Consider the following 20,725-nt stretch of genomic DNA (forward strand, 5'->3'; position numbering starts at 1 on the left):
TACAGCATTGTGCTATATGGTGCCTTCCTGACATCCATCCCATTTGCAGCTTGTTTTCATTGAAAACCCTAATAGTTTGCATTTCAGAATCTAATGCATCTCTAAAACTATGGTGTGTTGCATGGCAATGTGCTGTATTTGGTGGTTTTGTACCATTTTAAGTTTCTATCCAGCTTGCTTCTTATTATCCTAATAGTTTGAATATCTGGGTAAAACCAGTATTCAGCATCCCTACAACCGTTAGACTTAATTGCTGCTTGCGCCTCTAGGGTAAGCTTGCCGTCACCGTTAGTATAGCATCATGATGTGCCGTATAGTCCCATGCGGGATAGCATTGTGCTTAATGGTGCCTTCCTGACATCCGTCCCATTTGCAGCTTGCTTTCATTGAAAACCCTAATAGTTTGCATTTCAGAATGTAATGCATCTCTAAAACTATGGTGTGTTGCATGTCAATGTGCTGTATTTGGTGCTTTTGTACCATTTTAAGTCCCTATCCAGCTTGCTTCTTATTATCCTAATAGTTTGAATATCTGGGTTAATCCAGTATTCAGCATCCCTACAACCGTTAGACTTAATTGCTGCTTGCACCTCTAGGGTAAGCTTGCCATCACCATTAGTATAACATCATGCTGTGCCGTATTGTACCATGCGGCATAGCATTGTGCTATATGGTGCCTTCCTGACATCCATCCCATTTGCAGCTTGCTTTCATTGAAAACACTAATAGTTTGCATTTCAGAATGTAATGCATCTCTAAAACTAAGCTGTGTTGCATGGCAATGTGCTGTATTTGGTGCTTTCGTACCATTTTAAGTTTCTATCCAGCTTGCTTCTTATTATCCTAATAGTTTGAATATCTGGGTTTATCCAGTATTCAGCATCCCTACAACCGTTAGACTTAATTGCTGCTTGCACCTCTAGGGTAAGCTTGCCATCACCATTAGTATAGCATCATGCTGTGCCGTATAGTGCCATGCGGTACAGCATTGTGCTATATGGTGCCTTCCTGACATCCGTCCCATTTGCAGCTTGCTTTCATTGAAAACCCTAATAGTTTGCATTTCAGAATGTAATGCATCTCTAAAACTATGGTGTGTTGCATGGCAATGTGCTGTATTTGGTGGTTTCGTACCATTTTAAGTTTCTATCCAGCTTGCTTCTTATTATCCTAATAGTTTGAATATCTGGGTAAAACCAGTATTCAGCATCCCTACAACCGTTAGACTTAATTGCTGCTTGCGCCTCTAGGGTAAGCTTGCCGTCACCGTTAGTATAGCATCATGCTGTGCCGTATAGTCCCATGCGGCATAGCATTGTGCTATATGGTGCCTTCCTGACATCCGTCCCATTTGCAGCTTGCTTTCATTTAAAAGCTTAATAGTTTGCATTTCAGAATGTAATGCATCTCTAAAACTAAGCTGTGTTGCATGGCAATGTGCTGTATTTGGTGCTTTCGTACCATTTTAAGTTTCTATCCAGCTTGCTTCTTGTTATCCTAATAGTTTGAATATCTGAATTTATCCAGTATTCAGCATCCCTACAACCGTTAGACTTAATTGCTGCTTGCACCTCTAGGGTAAGCTTGCCATAACCATTAGTATAGCATCATGCTGTGCCGTATAGTGCCATGCGGTACAGCATTGTGCTATATGGTGCCTTCCTGACATCCGTCCCATTTGCAGCTTGCTTTCATTGAAAACCCTAATAGTTTGCATTTCAGAATGTAATGCATCTCTAAAACTATGTTGTGTTGCATGGCAATGTGCTGTATTTGGTGGTTTCGTACCATTTTAAGTTTCTATCCAGCTTGCTTCTTATTATCCTAATAGTTTGAATATCTGGGTAAAACCAGTATTCAGCATCCCTACAACTGTTAGACTTAATTGCTGCTTGCGCCTCTAGGGTAAGCTTGCCGTCACCGTTAGTATAGCATCATGCTGTGCCGTATAGTCCCATGCGGCATAGCATTGTGCTTAATGGTGCCTTCCTGACATCCGTCCCATTTGCAGCTTGCTTTCATTGAAAACCCTAATAGTTTGCATTTCAGAATATAATGCATCTCTAAAACTATGGTGTGGCATGGCAATGTGCTGTATTTGGTGCTTTTGTACCATTTTAAGTCCCTACCCAGCTTGCTTTTTCTTAATATCCTAATAGTTTGAATATCTGGGTTAAACCAGTATTCAGCATCCCTACAACCGTTAGACATAATTGCTGCTTGCGCCTCTAGGGTAAGCTTGCCGTCACCGTTAGTATAGCATCATGCTGTGCCGTATAGTCCCATGCGGCATAGCATTGTGCTATATGGTGCCTTCCTGACATCCGTCCCATTTGCAGCTTGCTTTCATTTAAAATCTTAATAGTTTGCATTTCAGAATGTAATGCATCTCTAAAACTAAGCTGTGTTGCATGGCAATGTGCTGTATTTGGTGCTTTCGTACCATTTTAAGTTTCTATCCAGCTTGCTTCTTATTATCCTAATAGTTTGAATATCTGGGTAAAACCAGTATTCAGCATCCCTACAACTGTTAGACTTAATTGCTGCTTGCGCCTCTAGGGTAAGCTTGCCGTCACCGTTAGTATAGCATCATGCTGTGCCGTATAGTCCCATGCGGCATAGCATTGTGCTTAATGGTGCCTTCCTGACATCCGTCCCATTTGCAGCTTGCTTTCATTGAAAACCCTAATAGTTTGCATTTCAGAATATAATGCATCTCTAAAACTATGGTGTGGCATGGCAATGTGCTGTATTTGGTGCTTTCGTACCATTTTAAGTCCCTACCCAGCTTGCTTTTTCTTAATATCCTAATAGTTTGAATATCTGGGTTAAACCAGTATTCAGCATCCCTACAACCGTTAGACATAATTGCTGCTTGCGCCTCTAGGGTAAGCTTGCCGTCACCGTTAGTATAGCATCATGCTGTGCCGTATAGTCCCATGCGGCATAGCATTGTGCTATATGGTGCCTTCCTGACATCCGTCCCATTTGCAGCTTGCTTTCATTTAAAATCTTAATAGTTTGCATTTCAGAATGTAATGCATCTCTAAAACTAAGCTGTGTTGCATGGCAATGTGCTGTATTTGGTGCTTTCGTACCATTTTAAGTTTCTATCCAGCTTGCTTCTTATTATCCTAATAGTTTGAATATCTAGGTTAAACCAGTATTCAGCATCCCTACAACCGTTAGACATAATTGCTGCTTGCGCCTCTAGGGTAAGCTTGCCGTCACCGTTAGTATAGCATCATGCTGTGCCGTATAGTCCCATGCGGCATAGCATTGTGCTATATGGTGCCTTCCTGACATCCGTCCCATTTGCAGCTTGCTTTCATTTAAAATCTTAATAGTTTGCATTTCAGAATGTAATGCATCTCTAAAACTAAGCTGTGTTGCATGGCAATGTGCTGTATTTGGTGCTTTCGTACCATTTTAAGTTTCTATCCAGCTTGCTTCTTATTATCCTAATAGTTTGAATATCTGGGTAAAACCAGTATTCAGCATCCCTACAACCGTTAGACTTAATTGCTGCTTGCGCCTCTAGGGTAAGCTTGCCGTCACCGTTAGTATAGCATCATGCTGTGCCGTATAGTCCCATGCGGCATAGCATTGTGCTTAATGGTGCCTTCCTGACATCCGTCCCATTTGCAGCTTGCTTTCATTGAAAACCCTAATAGTTTGCATTTCAGAATGTAATGCATCTCTAAAACTATGGTGTGGCATGGCAATGTGCTGTATTTGATGCTTTTGTACCATTTTAAGTCCCTACCCAGCTTGCTTTTTCTTAATATCCTAATAGTTTGAATATCTGGGTTAAACCAGTATTCAGCATCCCTACAACCGTTAGACTTAATAGCTGCTTCGTACCATTTTAAGTCCCTATCCAGCTTGCTTCTTATTATCCTAATAGTTTGAATATCTGGGTTAATCCAGTATTCAGCATCCCTACAACCGTTAGACTTAATTGCTGCTTGCACCTCTAGGGTAAGCTTGCCATCACCATTAGTATAGCATCATGCTGTGCCGTATAGTCCCATGCGGCATAGCATTGTGCTATATGGTGCCTTCCTGACATCCGTCCCATTTGCAGCTTGCTTTCATTTAAAATCTTAATAGTTTGCATTTCAGAATGTAATGCATCTCTAAAATTAAGCTGTGTTGCATGGCAATGTTCTGTATTTGGTGCTTTCGTACCATTTTAACACCATTTTAAGTTTCTATTCAGCTTGCTTCTTCTTATCCTAATAGTTTGAATATCTGGGTAAAACCAGTATTCAGCATCCCTACAACCGTTAGACTTAATTGCTGCTTGCGCCTCTAGGGTAAGCTTGTCGTCACCGTTAGTATAGCATCATGCTGTGCCGTATAGTCCCATGCGGCATAGCATTGTGCTTAATGGTGCCTTCCTGACATCCGTCCCATTTGCAGCTTGCTTTCATTGAAAACCCTAATAGTTTTCATTTCAGAATATAATGCATCTCTAAAACTATGGTGTGGCATGGCAATGTGCTGTATTTGGTGCTTTTGTACCATTTTAAGTCCCTACCCAGCTTGCTTTTTCTTAATATCCTAATAGTTTGAATATCTGGGTTAAACCAGTATTCAGCATCCCTACAACCGTTAGACATAATTGCTGCTTGCGCCTCTAGGGTAAGCTTGCCGTCACCGTTAGTATAGCATCATGCTGTGCCGTATAGTCCCATGCGGCATAGCATTGTGCTATATGGTGCCTTCCTGACATCCGTCCCATTTGCAGCTTGCTTTCATTTAAAATCTTAATAGTTTGCATTTCAGAATGTAATGCATCTCTAAAACTAAGCTGTGTTGCATGGCAATGTGCTGTATTTGGTGCTTTCGTACCATTTTAAGTTTCTATCCAGCTTGCTTCTTATTATCCTAATAGTTTGAATATCTGGGTTAAACCAGTATTCAGCATCCCTACAACCGTTAGACATAATTGCTGCTTGCGCCTCTAGGGTAAGCTTGCCGTCACCGTTAGTATAGCATCATGCTGTGCCGTATAGTCCCATGCGGCATAGCATTGTGCTATATGGTGCCTTCCTGACATCCGTCCCATTTGCAGCTTGCTTTCATTTAAAATCTTAATAGTTTGCATTTCAGAATGTAGTGCATCTCTAAAACTAAGCTGTGTTGCATGGCAATGTGCTGTATTTGGTGCTTTCGTACCATTTTAAGTTTCTATCCAGCTTGCTTCTTATTATCCTAATAGTTTGAATATCTGGGTAAAACCAGTATTCAGCATCCCTACAACCGTTAGACTTAATTGCTGCTTGCGCCTCTAGGGTAAGCTTGCCGTCACCATTAGTATAGCATCATGCTGTGCCGTATAGTCCCATGCGGCATAGCATTGTGCTTAATGGTGCCTTCCTGACATCCGTCCCATTTGCAGCTTGCTTTCATTGAAAACCCTAATAGTTTGCATTTCAGAATGTAATGCATCTCTAAAACTAAGCTGTGTTGCATGGCAATGTGCTGTATTTGGTGCTTTCGTACCATTTTTAGTTTCTATCCAGCTTGCTTCTTATTATCCTAATAGTTTGAATATCTGGGTTAAACCAGTATTTAGCTTCCCTACAACCTTTAGACTTAATTGCTGCTTGTGCCTCTAGGGTAAGCTTGCTGTCACCGTTAGTATAGCATCATGCTGTGCCGTATTGTACCATGCGGCATAGCATTCTGCTATATGGTGCCTTCCTGACATCCGTGCCATTTGCAGCTTGCTTTCATTGAAAACCCTAATAGTTTGCATTTCAGAATGTAATGCATCTCTAAAACTATGGTGTGTTGCATGGCAATGTGCTGTATTTGGTGCTTTCGTACCATTTTAAGTCCCTACCCAGCTTGCTTTTTCTTAATATCCTAATAGTTTGAATATCTGGGTTAAACCAGTATTCAGCATCCCTACAACCGTTAGACATAATTGCTGCTTGCGCCTCTAGGGTAAGCTTGCCGTCACCGTTAGTATAGCATCATGCTGTGCCGTATAGTCCCATGCGGCATAGCATTGTGCTATATGGTGCCTTCCTGACATCCGTCCCATTTGCAGCTTGCTTTCATTTAAAATCTTAATAGTTTGCATTTCAGAATGTAATGCATCTCTAAAACTAAGCTGTGTTGCATGGCAATGTGCTGTATTTGGTGCTTTCGTACCATTTTAACACCATTTTAAGTTTCTATCCAGCTTGCTTCTTATTATCCTAATAGTTTGAATATCTGGGTTTATCCAGTATTCAGCATCCCTACAACCGTTAGACTTAATTACTGCTTGCACCTCTAGGGTAAGCTTGCCATCACCATTAGTATAGCATCATGCTGTGCCGTATAGTCCCATGCGGCATAGCATTGTGCTATATGGTGCCTTCCTGACATCCGTCCCATTTGCAGCTTGCTTTCATTGAAAACCCTAATAGTTTGCATTTCAGAATGTAATGCATCTCTAAAACTATGGTGTGTTGCATGGCAATGTGCTGTATTTGGTGCTTTTGTACCATTTTAAGTCCCTACCCAGCTTGCTTTTTCTTAATATCCTAATAGTTTGAATATCTGGGTTAAACCAGTATTCAGCATCCCTACAACCGTTAGACATAATTGCTGCTTGCGCCTCTAGGGTAAGCTTGTTGTCACCGTTAGTATAACATCATGCTGTGCCGTATAGTCCCATGCGGCATAGCATTGTGCTATATGGTGCCTTCCTGACATCCGTCCCATTTGCAGCTTGCTTTCATTTAAAATCTTAATAGTTTGCATTTCAGAATGTAATGCATCTCTAAAACTAAGCTGTGTTGCATGGCAATGTGCTGTATTTGGTGCTTCCGTACCATTTTGAGTTTCTATCCAGCTTGCTTCTTATTATCCTAATAGTTTGAATATCTGGGTTAAACCAGTATTCAGCATCCCTACAACCGTTAGACATAATTGCTGCTTGCGCCTCTAGGGTAAGCTTGCCGTCACCGTTAGTATAGCATCATGCTGTGCCGTATAGTCCCATGCGGCATAGCATTGTGCTTAATGGTGCCTTCCTGACATCCGTCCCATTTGCAGCTTGCTTTCATTGAAAACCCTAATAGTTTGCATTTCAGAATATAATGCATCTCTAAAACTATGGTGTGGCATGGCAATGTGCTGTATTTGGTGCTTTTGTACCATTTTAAGTCCCTACCCAGCTTGCTTTTTCTTAATATCCTAATAGTTTGAATATCTGGGTTAAACCAGTATTCAGCATCCCTACAACTGTTAGACTTAATAGCTGCTTCGTACCATTTTAAGTCCCTATCCAGCTTGCTTCTTATTATCCTAATAGTTTGAATATCTGGGTTAATCCAGTATTCAGCATCCCTACAACCGTTAGACTTAATTGCTGCTTGCACCTCTAGGGTAAGCTTGCCATCACCATTAGTATAGCATCATGCTGTGCCGTATAGTCCCATGCGGCATAGCATTGTGCTATATGGTGCCTTCCTGACATCCGTCCCATTTGCAGCTTGCTTTCATTTAAAATCTTAATAGTTTGCATTTCAGAATGTAATGCATCTCTAAAATTAAGCTGTGTTGCATGGCAATGTTCTGTATTTGGTGCTTTCGTACCATTTTAACACCATTTTAAGTTTCTATCCAGCTTGCTTCTTCTTATCCTAATAGTTTGAATATCTGGGTAAAACCAGTATTCAGCATCCCTACAACCGTTAGACTTAATTGCTGCTTGCGCCTCTAGGGTAAGCTTGCCGTCACCGTTAGTATAGCATCATGCTGTGCCGTATAGTCCCATGCGGCATAGCATTGTGCTTAATGGTGCCTTCCTGACATCCATCCCATTTGCAGCTTGCTTTCATTGAAAACCCTAATAGTTTGCATTTCAGAATATAATGCATCTCTAAAACTATGGTGTGGCATGTCAATGTGCTGTATTTGGTGCTTTTGTACCATTTTAAGTCCCTACCCAGCTTGCTTTTTCTTAATATCCTAATAGTTTGAATATCTGGGTTAAACCAGTATTCAGCATCCCTACAACCGTTAGACATAATTGCTGCTTGCGCCTCTAGGGTAAGCTTGCCGTCACCGTTAGTATAGCATCATGCTGTGCCGTATAGTCCCATGCGGCATAGCATTGTGCTATATGGTGCCTTCCTGACATCCGACCCATTTGCAGCTTGCTTTCATTTAAAATCTTAATAGTTTGCATTTCAGAATGTAATGCATCTCTAAAACTAAGCTGTGTTGCATGGCAATGTGCTGTATTTGGTGCTTTTGTACCATTTTAAGTCCCTACCCAGCTTGCTTTTTCTTAATATCCTAATAGTTTGAATATCTGGGTTAAACCAGTATTCAGCATCCCTACAACCGTTAGACATAATTGCTGCTTGCGCCTCTAGGGTAAGCTTGCCGTCACCGTTAGTATAGCATCATGCTGTGCCGTATAGTCCCATGCGGCATAGCATTGTGCTATATGGTGCCTTCCTGACATCCGTCCCATTTGCAGCTTGCTTTCATTTAAAATCTTAATAGTTTGCATTTCAGAATGTAATGCATCTCTAAAACTAAGCTGTGTTGCATGGCAATGTGCTGTATTTGGTGCTTTCGTACCATTTTAAGTTTCTATCCAGCTTGCTTCTTATTATCCTAATAGTTTGAATATCTGGGTTAATCCAGTATTCAGCATCTCTACAACCGTTAGACTTAATTGCTGCTTGCACCTCTAGGGTAAGCTTGCCATCACCATTAGCATAGCATCATGCTGTGCCGTGCGGTACAGCATTGTGCTATATGGTGCCTTCCTGACATCCATCCCATTTGCAGCTTGTTTTCATTGAAAACCCTAATAGTTTGCATTTCAGAATCTAATGCATCTCTAAAACTATGGTGTGTTGCATGGCAATGTGCTGTATTTGGTGGTTTTGTACCATTTTAAGTTTCTATCCAGCTTGCTTCTTATTATCCTAATAGTTTGAATATCTGGGTAAAACCAGTATTCAGCATCCCTACAACCGTTAGACTTAATTGCTGCTTGCGCCTCTAGGGTAAGCTTGCCGTCACCGTTAGTATAGCATCATGATGTGCCGTATAGTCCCATGCGGGATAGCATTGTGCTTAATGGTGCCTTCCTGACATCCGTCCCATTTGCAGCTTGCTTTCATTGAAAACCCTAATAGTTTGCATTTCAGAATGTAATGCATCTCTAAAACTATGGTGTGTTGCATGTCAATGTGCTGTATTTGGTGCTTTTGTACCATTTTAAGTCCCTATCCAGCTTGCTTCTTATTATCCTAATAGTTTGAATATCTGGGTTAATCCAGTATTCAGCATCCCTACAACCGTTAGACTTAATTGCTGCTTGCACCTCTAGGGTAAGCTTGCCATCACCATTAGTATAACATCATGCTGTGCCGTATTGTACCATGCGGCATAGCATTGTGCTATATGGTGCCTTCCTGACATCCGTCCCATTTGCAGCTTGCTTTCATTGAAAACACTAATAGTTTGCATTTCAGAATGTAATGCATCTCTAAAACTAAGCTGTGTTGCATGGCAATGTGCTGTATTTGGTGCTTTCGTACCATTTTAAGTTTCTATCCAGCTTGCTTCTTATTATCCTAATAGTTTGAATATCTGGGTTTATCCAGTATTCAGCATCCCTACAACCGTTAGACTTAATTGCTGCTTGCACCTCTAGGGTAAGCTTGCCATCACCATTAGTATAGCATCATGCTGTGCCGTATAGTGCCATGCGGTACAGCATTGTGCTATATGGTGCCTTCCTGACATCCGTCCCATTTGCAGCTTGCTTTCATTGAAAACCCTAATAGTTTGCATTTCAGAATGTAATGCATCTCTAAAACTATGGTGTGTTGCATGGCAATGTGCTGTATTTGGTGGTTTCGTACCATTTTAAGTTTCTATCCAGCTTGCTTCTTATTATCCTAATAGTTTGAATATCTGGGTAAAACCAGTATTCAGCATCCCTACAACCGTTAGACTTAATTGCTGCTTGCGCCTCTAGGGTAAGCTTGCCGTCACCGTTAGTATAGCATCATGCTGTGCCGTATAGTCCCATGCGGCATAGCATTGTGCTATATGGTGCCTTCCTGACATCCGTCCCATTTGCAGCTTGCTTTCATTTAAAAGCTTAATAGTTTGCATTTCAGAATGTAATGCATCTCTAAAACTAAGCTGTGTTGCATGGCAATGTGCTGTATTTGGTGCTTTCGTACCATTTTAAGTTTCTATCCAGCTTGCTTCTTATTATCCTAATAGTTTGAATATCTGAATTTATCCAGTATTCAGCATCCCTACAACCGTTAGACTTAATTGCTGCTTGCACCTCTAGGGTAAGCTTGCCATAACCATTAGTATAGCATCATGCTGTGCCGTATAGTGCCATGCGGTACAGCATTGTGCTATATGGTGCCTTCCTGACATCCGTCCCATTTGCAGCTTGCTTTCATTGAAAACCCTAATAGTTTGCATTTCAGAATGTAATGCATCTCTAAAACTATGTTGTGTTGCATGGCAATGTGCTGTATTTGGTGGTTTCGTACCATTTTAAGTTTCTATCCAGCTTGCTTCTTATTATCCTAATAGTTTGAATATCTGGGTAAAACCAGTATTCAGCATCCCTACAACTGTTAGACTTAATTGCTGCTTGCGCCTCTAGGGTAAGCTTGCCGTCACCGTTAGTATAGCATCATGCTGTGCCGTATAGTCCCATGCGGCATAGCATTGTGCTTAATGGTGCCTTCCTGACATCCGTCCCATTTGCAGCTTGCTTTCATTGAAAACCCTAATAGTTTGCATTTCAGAATATAATGCATCTCTAAAACTATGGTGTGGCATGGCAATGTGCTGTATTTGGTGCTTTTGTACCATTTTAAGTCCCTACCCAGCTTGCTTTTTCTTAATATCCTAATAGTTTGAATATCTGGGTTAAACCAGTATTCAGCATCCCTACAACCGTTAGACATAATTGCTGCTTGCGCCTCTAGGGTAAGCTTGCCGTCACCGTTAGTATAGCATCATGCTGTGCCGTATAGTCCCATGCGGCATAGCATTGTGCTATATGGTGCCTTCCTGACATCCGTCCCATTTGCAGCTTGCTTTCATTTAAAATCTTAATAGTTTGCATTTCAGAATGTAATGCATCTCTAAAACTAAGCTGTGTTGCATGGCAATGTGCTGTATTTGGTGCTTTCGTACCATTTTAAGTTTCTATCCAGCTTGCTTCTTATTATCCTAATAGTTTGAATATCTAGGTTAAACCAGTATTCAGCATCCCTACAACCGTTAGACATAATTGCTGCTTGCGCCTCTAGGGTAAGCTTGCCGTCACCGTTAGTATAGCATCATGCTGTGCCGTATAGTCCCATGCGGCATAGCATTGTGCTATATGGTGCCTTCCTGACATCCGTCCCATTTGCAGCTTGCTTTCATTTAAAATCTTAATAGTTTGCATTTCAGAATGTAATGCATCTCTAAAACTAAGCTGTGTTGCATGGCAATGTGCTGTATTTGGTGCTTTCGTACCATTTTAAGTTTCTATCCAGCTTGCTTCTTATTATCCTAATAGTTTGAATATCTGGGTAAAACCAGTATTCAGCATCCCTACAACCGTTAGACTTAATTGCTGCTTGCGCCTCTAGGGTAAGCTTGCCGTCACCGTTAGTATAGCATCATGCTGTGCCGTATAGTCCCATGCGGCATAGCATTGTGCTTAATGGTGCCTTCCTGACATCCGTCCCATTTGCAGCTTGCTTTCATTGAAAACCCTAATAGTTTGCATTTCAGAATGTAATGCATCTCTAAAACTATGGTGTGGCATGGCAATGTGCTGTATTTGATGCTTTTGTACCATTTTAAGTCCCTACCCAGCTTGCTTTTTCTTAATATCCTAATAGTTTGAATATCTGGGTTAAACCAGTATTCAGCATCCCTACAACCGTTAGACTTAATAGCTGCTTCGTACCATTTTAAGTCCCTATCCAGCTTGCTTCTTATTATCCTAATAGTTTGAATATCTGGGTTAATCCAGTATTCAGCATCCCTACAACCGTTAGACTTAATTGCTGCTTGCACCTCTAGGGTAAGCTTGCCATCACCATTAGTATAGCATCATGCTGTGCCGTATAGTCCCATGCGGCATACCATTGTGCTATATGGTGCCTTCCTGACATCCGTCCCATTTGCAGCTTGCTTTCATTTAAAATCTTAATAGTTTGCATTTCAGAATGTAATGCATCTCTAAAATTAAGCTGTGTTGCATGGCAATGTTCTGTATTTGGTGCTTTCGTACCATTTTAACACCATTTTAAGTTTCTATTCAGCTTGCTTCTTCTTATCCTAATAGTTTGAATATCTGGGTAAAACCAGTATTCAGCATCCCTACAACCGTTAGACTTAATTGCTGCTTGCGCCTCTAGGGTAAGCTTGTCGTCACCGTTAGTATAGCATCATGCTGTGCCGTATAGTCCCATGCGGCATAGCATTGTGCTTAATGGTGCCTTCCTGACATCCGTCCCATTTGCAGCTTGCTTTCATTGAAAACCCTAATAGTTTTCATTTCAGAATATAATGCATCTCTAAAACTATGGTGTGGCATGGCAATGTGCTGTATTTGGTGCTTTTGTACCATTTTAAGTCCCTACCCAGCTTGCTTTTTCTTAATATCCTAATAGTTTGAATATCTGGGTTAAACCAGTATTCAGCATCCCTACAACCGTTAGACATAATTGCTGCTTGCGCCTCTAGGGTAAGCTTGCCGTCACCGTTAGTATAGCATCATGCTGTGCCGTATAGTCCCATGCGGCATAGCATTGTGCTATATGGTGCCTTCCTGACATCCGTCCCATTTGCAGCTTGCTTTCATTTAAAATCTTAATAGTTTGCATTTCAGAATGTAATGCATCTCTAAAACTAAGCTGTGTTGCATGGCAATGTGCTGTATTTGGTGCTTTCGTACCATTTTAAGTTTCTATCCAGCTTGCTTCTTATTATCCTAATAGTTTGAATATCTGGGTTAAACCAGTATTCAGCATCCCTACAACCGTTAGACATAATTGCTGCTTGCGCCTCTAGGGTAAGCTTGCCGTCACCGTTAGTATAGCATCATGCTGTGCCGTATAGTCCCATGCGGCATAGCATTGTGCTATATGGTGCCTTCCTGACATCCGTCCCATTTGCAGCTTGCTTTCATTTAAAATCTTAATAGTTTGCATTTCAGAATGTAATGCATCTCTAAAACTAAGCTGTGTTGCATGGCAATGTGCTGTATTTGGTGCTTTCGTACCATTTTAAGTTTCTATCCAGCTTGCTTCTTATTATCCTAATAGTTTGAATATCTGGGTAAAACCAGTATTCAGCATCCCTACAACCGTTAGACTTAATTGCTGCTTGCGCCTCTAGGGTAAGCTTGCCGTCACCGTTAGTATAGCATCATGCTGTGCCGTATAGTCCCATGCGGCATAGCATTGTGCTTAATGGTGCCTTCCTGACATCCGTCCCATTTGCAGCTTGCTTTCATTGAAAACCCTAATAGTTTGCATTTCAGAATGTAATGCATCTCTAAAACTAAGCTGTGTTGCATGGCAATGTGCTGTATTTGGTGCTTTCGTACCATTTTTAGTTTCTATCCAGCTTGCTTCTTATTATCCTAATAGTTTGAATATCTGGGTTAAACCAGTATTTAGCTTCCCTACAACCTTTAGACTTAATTGCTGCTTGTGCCTCTAGGGTAAGCTTGCTGTCACCGTTAGTATAGCATCATGCTGTGCCGTATTGTACCATGCGGCATAGCATTCTGCTATATGGTGCCTTCCTGACATCCGTGCCATTTGCAGCTTGCTTTCATTGAAAACCCTAATAGTTTGCATTTCAGAATGTAATGCATCTCTAAAACTATGGTGTGTTGCATGGCAATGTGCTGTATTTGGTGCTTTTGTACCATTTTAAGTCCCTACCCAGCTTGCTTTTTCTTAATATCCTAATAGTTTGAATATCTGGGTTAAACCAGTATTCAGCATCCCTACAACCGTTAGACATAATTGCTGCTTGCGCCTCTAGGGTAAGCTTGCCGTCACCGTTAGTATAGCATCATGCTGTGCCGTATAGTCCCATGCGGCATAGCATTTTGCTATATGGTGCCTTCCTGACATCCGTCCCATTTGCAGCTTGCTTTCATTTAAAATCTTAATAGTTTGCATTTCAGAATGTAATGCATCTCTAAAACTAAGCTGTGTTGCATGGCAATGTGCTGTATTTGGTGCTTTCGTACCATTTTAACACCATTTTAAGTTTCTATCCAGCTTGCTTCTTATTATCCTAATAGTTTGAATATCTGGGTTTATCCAGTATTCAGCATCCCTACAACCATTAGACTTAATTACTGCTTGCACCTCTAGGGTAAGCTTGCCATCACCATTAGTATAGCATCATGCTGTGCCGTATAGTCCCATGCGGCATAGCATTGTGCTATATGGTGCCTTCCTGACATCCGTCCCATTTGCAGCTTGCTTTCATTGAAAACCCTAATAGTTTGCATTTCAGAATGTAATGCATCTCTAAAACTATGGTGTGTTGCATGGCAATGTGCTGTATTTGGTGCTTTTGTACCATTTTAAGTCCCTACCCAGCTTGCTTTTTCTTAATATCCTAATAGTTTGAATATCTGGGTTAAACCAGTATTCAGCATCCCTACAACCGTTAGACATAATTGCTGCTTGCGCCTCTAGGGTAAGCTTGTTGTCACCGTTAGTATAACATCATGCTGTGCCGTATAGTCCCATGCGGCATAGCATTGTGCTATATGGTGCCTTCCTGACATCCGTCCCATTTGCAGCTTGCTTTCATTTAAAATCTTAATAGTTTGCATTTCAGAATGTAATGCATCTCTAAAACTAAGCTGTGTTGCATGGCAATGTGCTGTATTTGGTGCTTTCGTACCATTTTAAGTTTCTATCCAGCTTGCTTCTTATTATCCTAATAGTTTGAATATCTGGGTTAATCCAGTATTCAGCATCTCTACAACCGTTAGACTTAATTGCTGCTTGCACCTCTAGGGTAAGCTTGCCATCACCATTAGTATAGCATCATGCTGTGCCGTGCGGTACAGCATTGTGCTATATGGTGCCTTCCTGACATCCATCCCATTTGCAGCTTGTTTTCATTGAAAACCCTAATAGTTTGCATTTCAGAATGTAATGCATCTCTAAAACTATGGTGTGTTGCATGGCAATGTGCTGTATTTGGTGGTTTTGTACCATTTTAAGTTTCTATCCAGCTTGCTTCTTATTATCCTAATAGTTTGAATATCTGGGTAAAACCAGTATTCAGCATCCCTACAACCGTTAGACTTAATTGCTGCTTGCGCCTCTAGGGTAAGCTTGCCGTCACCGTTAGTATAGCATCATGATGTGCCGTATAGTCCCATGCGGCATAGCATTGTGCTTAATGGTGCCTTCCTGACATCCGTCCCATTTGCAGCTTGCTTTCATTGAAAACCCTAATAGTTTGCATTTCAGAATGTAATGCATCTCTAAAACTATGGTGTGTTGCATGTCAATGTGCTGTATTTGGTGCTTTTGTACCATTTTAAGTCCCTATCCAGCTTGCTTCTTATTATCCTAATAGTTTGAATATCTGGGTTAATCCAGTATTCAGCATCCCTACAACCGTTAGACTTAATTGCTGCTTGCACCTCTAGGGTAAGCTTGCCATCACCATTAGTATAGCATCATGCTGTGCCGTATAGTCCCATGCGGCATAGCATTGTGCTATATGGTGCCTTCCTGACATCCGTCCCATTTGCAGCTTGCTTTCATTGAAAACACTAATAGTTTGCATTTCAGAATGTAATGCATCTCTAAAACTAAGCTGTGTTGCATGGCAATGTGCTGTATTTGGTGCTTTCGTACCATTTTAAGTTTCTATCCAGCTTGCTTCTTATTATCCTAATAGTTTGAATATCTGGGTTTATCCAGTATTCAGCATCCCTACAACCGTTAGACTTAATTGCTGCTTGCACCTCTAGGGTAAGCTTGCCATCACCATTAGTATAGCATCATGCTGTGCCGTATAGTGCCATGCGGTACAGCATTGTGCTATATGGTGCCTTCCTGACATCCGTCCCATTTGCAGCTTGCTTTCATTGAAAACACTAATAGTTTGCATTTCAGAATGTAATGCATCTCTAAAACTAAGCTGTGTTGCATGGCAATGTGCTGTATTTGGTGCTTTTGTACCATTTTAAGTCCCTATCCAGCTTGCTTCTTATTATCCTAATAGTTTGAATATCTGGGTTAATCCAGTATTCAGCATCCCTACAACCGTTAGACTTAATTGCTGCTTGCACCTCTAGGGTAAGCTTGCCATCACCATTAGTATAGCATCATGCTGTGCCGTATAGTCCCATGCGGCATAGCATTGTGCTATATGGTGCCTTCCTGACATCCGTCCCATTTGCAGCTTGCTTTCATTGAAAACCCTAATAGTTTGCATTTCAGAATGTAATGCATCTCTAAAACTATGGTGTGTTGCATGGCAATGTGCTGTATTTGGTGGTTTCGTACCATTTTAAGTTTCTATCCAGCTTGCTTCTTATTATCCTAATAGTTTGAATATCTGGGTAAAACCAGTATTCAGCATCCCTACAACCGTTAGACTTAATTGCTGCTTGCGCCTCTAGGGTAAGCTTGCCGTCACCGTTAGTATAGCATCATGCTGTGCCGTATAGTCCCATGCGGCATAGCATTGTGCTATATGGTGCCTTCCTGACATCCGTCCCATTTGCAGCTTACTTTCATTTAAAAGCTTAATAGTTTGCATTTCAGAATGTAATGCATCTCTAAAACTAAGCTGTGTTGCATGGCAATGTGCTGTATTTGGTGCTTTCGTACCATTTTAAGTTTCTATCCAGCTTGCTTCTTATTATCCTAATAGTTTGAATATCTGGGTTTATCCAGTATTCAGCATCCCTACAACCGTTAGACTTAATTGCTGCTTGCACCTCTAGGGTAAGCTTGCCATAACCATTAGTATAGCATCATGCTGTGCCGTATAGTGCCATGCGGTACAGCATTGTGCTATATGGTGCCTTCCTGACATCCGTCCCATTTGCAGCTTGCTTTCATTGAAATCCGTAATAGTTTGCATTTCAGAATGTAATGCATCTCTAAAACTATGTTGTGTTGCATGGCAATGTGCTGTATTTGGTGGTTTCGTACCATTTTAAGTTTCTATCCAGCTTGCTTCTTATTATCCTAATAGTTTGAATATCTGGGTAAAACCAGTATTCAGCATCCCTACAACTGTTAGACTTAATTGCTGCTTGCGCCTCTAGGGTAAGCTTGCCGTCACCGTTAGTATAGCATCATGATGTGCCGTATAGACCCATGCGGCATAGCATTGTGCTTAATGGTGCCCTCCTGACATCCGTCCCATTTGCAGCTTGCTTTCATTGAAAACCCTAATAGTTTGCATTTCAGAATGTAATGCATCTCTAAAACTATGGTGTGGCATGGCAATGTGCTGTATTTGGTGCTTTTGTACCATTTTAAGTCCCTACCCAGCTTGCTTTTTCTTAATATCCTAATAGTTTGAATATCTGGGTTAAACCAGTATTCAGCATCCCTACAACCGTTAGACATAATTGCTGCTTGCGCTTCTAGTGTAAGCTTGCCGTCACCGTTAGTATAGCATCATGCTGTGCCGTATAGTCCCATGCGGCATAGCATTGTGCTATATGGTACCTTCCTGACATCCGTCCCATTTGCAGCTTGCTTTCATTGAAAACCCTAATAGTTTGCATTTCAGAATGTATTGCATCTCTAAAACTATGCTGTGTTGCATGGCAATGTGCTGTATTTGGTGCTTTCGTACCATTTTAAGTCCCTATCCAGCTTGCTTCTTATTATCCTAATAGTTTGAATATCTGGGTTAATCCAGTATTCAGCATCCCTACAACCGTTAGACTTAATTGCTGCTTGCACCTCTAGGGTAAGCTTGCCATCACCATTAGTATAGCATCATGCTGTCACGATCCGGGTATCTGGACGCCATTTCTTACCCATCAGATGCCTCCTAAGGCTGGCTCAGCGCTCCAGGACCGGATCCCATCTGTTATCCTAATGTTCACATTCCTGCATCCTCTCCTGTCTCTCTGAGACGCTGTCACAGTAACGCCTTATTACATCTGGCATGGCGTCTCCCGCGGCCTCCGCCGCCGTCCCTGAGCTTCTGCATGCAGAGTGTCAGAGTGGCGATTACGTCAGCCGCGGCCTCCGCTGTGTCCGCGTGGTTGGATGTGCACTTGTCAGCCTGGCGTCTCCTGTCTCCAGTGGCCGGCGCCGCCATTACTGTTTTCATTACCACATGGATTACAAACCAAACTTCCCTCCAAGTGTCTGCATGGGCGCAGCCATCTTGGATTCTGTCAGCTGATCATTTCCTCCAATCTGTTGTCAGTATTGTTAATCTGCATAATTGCCTAGCCAATCCCTTCCTTGCTGCAGGTATAAATACACTGTGCCTGAGCAAGGAAGGCGTCAGTGCTTTGGTTGTCAAACCTAGTTCCTGTTTGTCTCTCTCCTGTGATTGTCTTCCAGGTTCCAGCTCCTGTCTCAAGACTTCCACCATAGAGACCCGCACCAGCATTCCACCTGCGGTGTAGCCTGACTCTCCAATCCATTGTGGATTCATCTGTTTCCAGCTACAACATTACCTGCTTCCAGCTCAGCTTCCAGCAGAGTACAGCTTCCCTTAAAGGGCCGGTGTCCTTTCTACACTTTACCACTCTCCACCGGTATTATTATTTCTCCGCTCTCAAGTTCTACATTTCAGTTCATATTTCATCGCTCCCAAGTTCATTTATTATTTAACTGGTTCCAGCCAGTATCCACTCCGTGCTAACAACAGTCTGGTTCCAGCCAGTATCCACAGCAGCTGTTTTATCTTCAGCAACCCAGCTTTTCCTGGAACACCAGCTGGCACAATCCTGGGTTATCTCCATTGCTACAGTCGGGCCTGGTAAGGACTTTCCATCTAGAAGATCATAAGAACTATCTCACACTACCAGTGCCCTGTGGCTCCTGCCATCCTGTAGTACCCAGGAACTGTATTTATTCTTTGCTGACTTTTACGTTTTCTTTTACTGCTGCTGTGTTGCGGAGTTGTTATAAATAAACATCATTGACTTTTATTCCTGGTTGTCGTGGTCACGCCTTCGGGCAATTCTTCTACATGTCTAGGGGTCTGATACAACCTGCCAGGTTCCATTACACCTCAGCCCCTACAACTGAGGCTGCCTCCCGTCAGCTCAGGCCCTCAGTTGTGACAGTCCCTACAACTGAGGCTGCCTCCCGTCAGCTCAGGCCCTCAGTTGTGACAGTAAGCACTGACCTAATGAATCCAGCCGGAGATCAGGATCAAGCGGCTAGGCTGATGCAAGAACTGGCAGCCCGACTTGAACATCAGGAGGCTGCACAGGGCCACATCATCCGCTGTCTCCAGGATCTCTCTACTCGGCTGGATGGGATTCAGACAACCCTCCGTGGATCAGACGCGTCCGGTGCGTCAACCACAGTGACTCCAGCTATAACCCCACCCACCTTACCCATTTCTGCTCCACGTCTTCATCTTCCAACGCCAGCAAAATTTGACGGATCTCCAAGATTCTGCAGGGGATTTCTCAACCAGTGTGAGATTCAGTTTGAGCTACAACCTGGCAATTTTCCCAGTGACCGTACAAAAATTGCCTACATTATCTCTCTTTTCAGTGGCTCAGCCCTTGATTGGGCATCACCGTTATGGGAGAGGTCCGACACCCTGCTATCCTCCTACACTACATTCGTGTCAACATTCAGGCGTATCTTCGACGAGCCAGGCCGGGTAACTTCAGCTTCATCTGAGATTCTCCGTTTGCGCCAGGGATCACGTACTGTAGGACAATATCTTATACAGTTCCAGATCCTGGCATCCGAACTGGCATGGAACGACGAGGCCCTGTATGCTGCATTCTGGCATGGCTTATCTGAGAGTATTAAAGATGAGTTAGCTACCAGAGACTTACCTTCCAAGTTAGATGAGCTAATCTCACTCTGCACGAAAGTTGATTTACGTTTCAGAGAGAGAGCAACTGAGCGTGTAAGATCATCTGCTCCAAAATCTTCTGCTCCTCCTCCTCGCCAACTGTCACCATCTAAAGATGAGTCCAGCCAAATTGGTCGTTCCCGTTTAACTCCTGCTGAGCGCCGAAGATGCCTCTCCAAGTCTCTCTGTCTTTATTGTGCAGCTCCATCTCACACCATTAATGCCTGTCCCAAACGTCCAGGACTCCAGACCCTAGCTCGCCAAGGAGAGGGCCGGCTAGGAGTAATGATCTCCTCTCCATCTCCTCAAGATTGTAATCTCCCAGTCTCGCTTCAAGTTGCTCAACGTTATCGGAACGTCATTGCCCTCCTTGATTCCGGAGCAGCTGGGAACTTTATTACCGAAGCCTATGTTAAACGGTGGTCCCTACCCACCGAGAGACTTCCTTCGTCCATTTCTTTAACTGCCGTGGATGGCAGCAAAATTTTTGATGCAGTTATTTCTTTAAGGACTCTACCAGTTCGTCTGAGAGTGGGAGTTCTTCATTCCGAACTTATTTCTTTTTTAGTGATTCCAAGAGCCACACATCCTGTGGTCCTGGGCCTTCCATGGCTCCGTCTTCACAATCCTACAATTGATT

The sequence above is a fragment of the Pseudophryne corroboree genome, chromosome 1 (assembly GCF_028390025.1).
Source record: "Pseudophryne corroboree isolate aPseCor3 chromosome 1, aPseCor3.hap2, whole genome shotgun sequence".
Taxonomy (NCBI): domain Eukaryota; kingdom Metazoa; phylum Chordata; class Amphibia; order Anura; family Myobatrachidae; genus Pseudophryne; species Pseudophryne corroboree.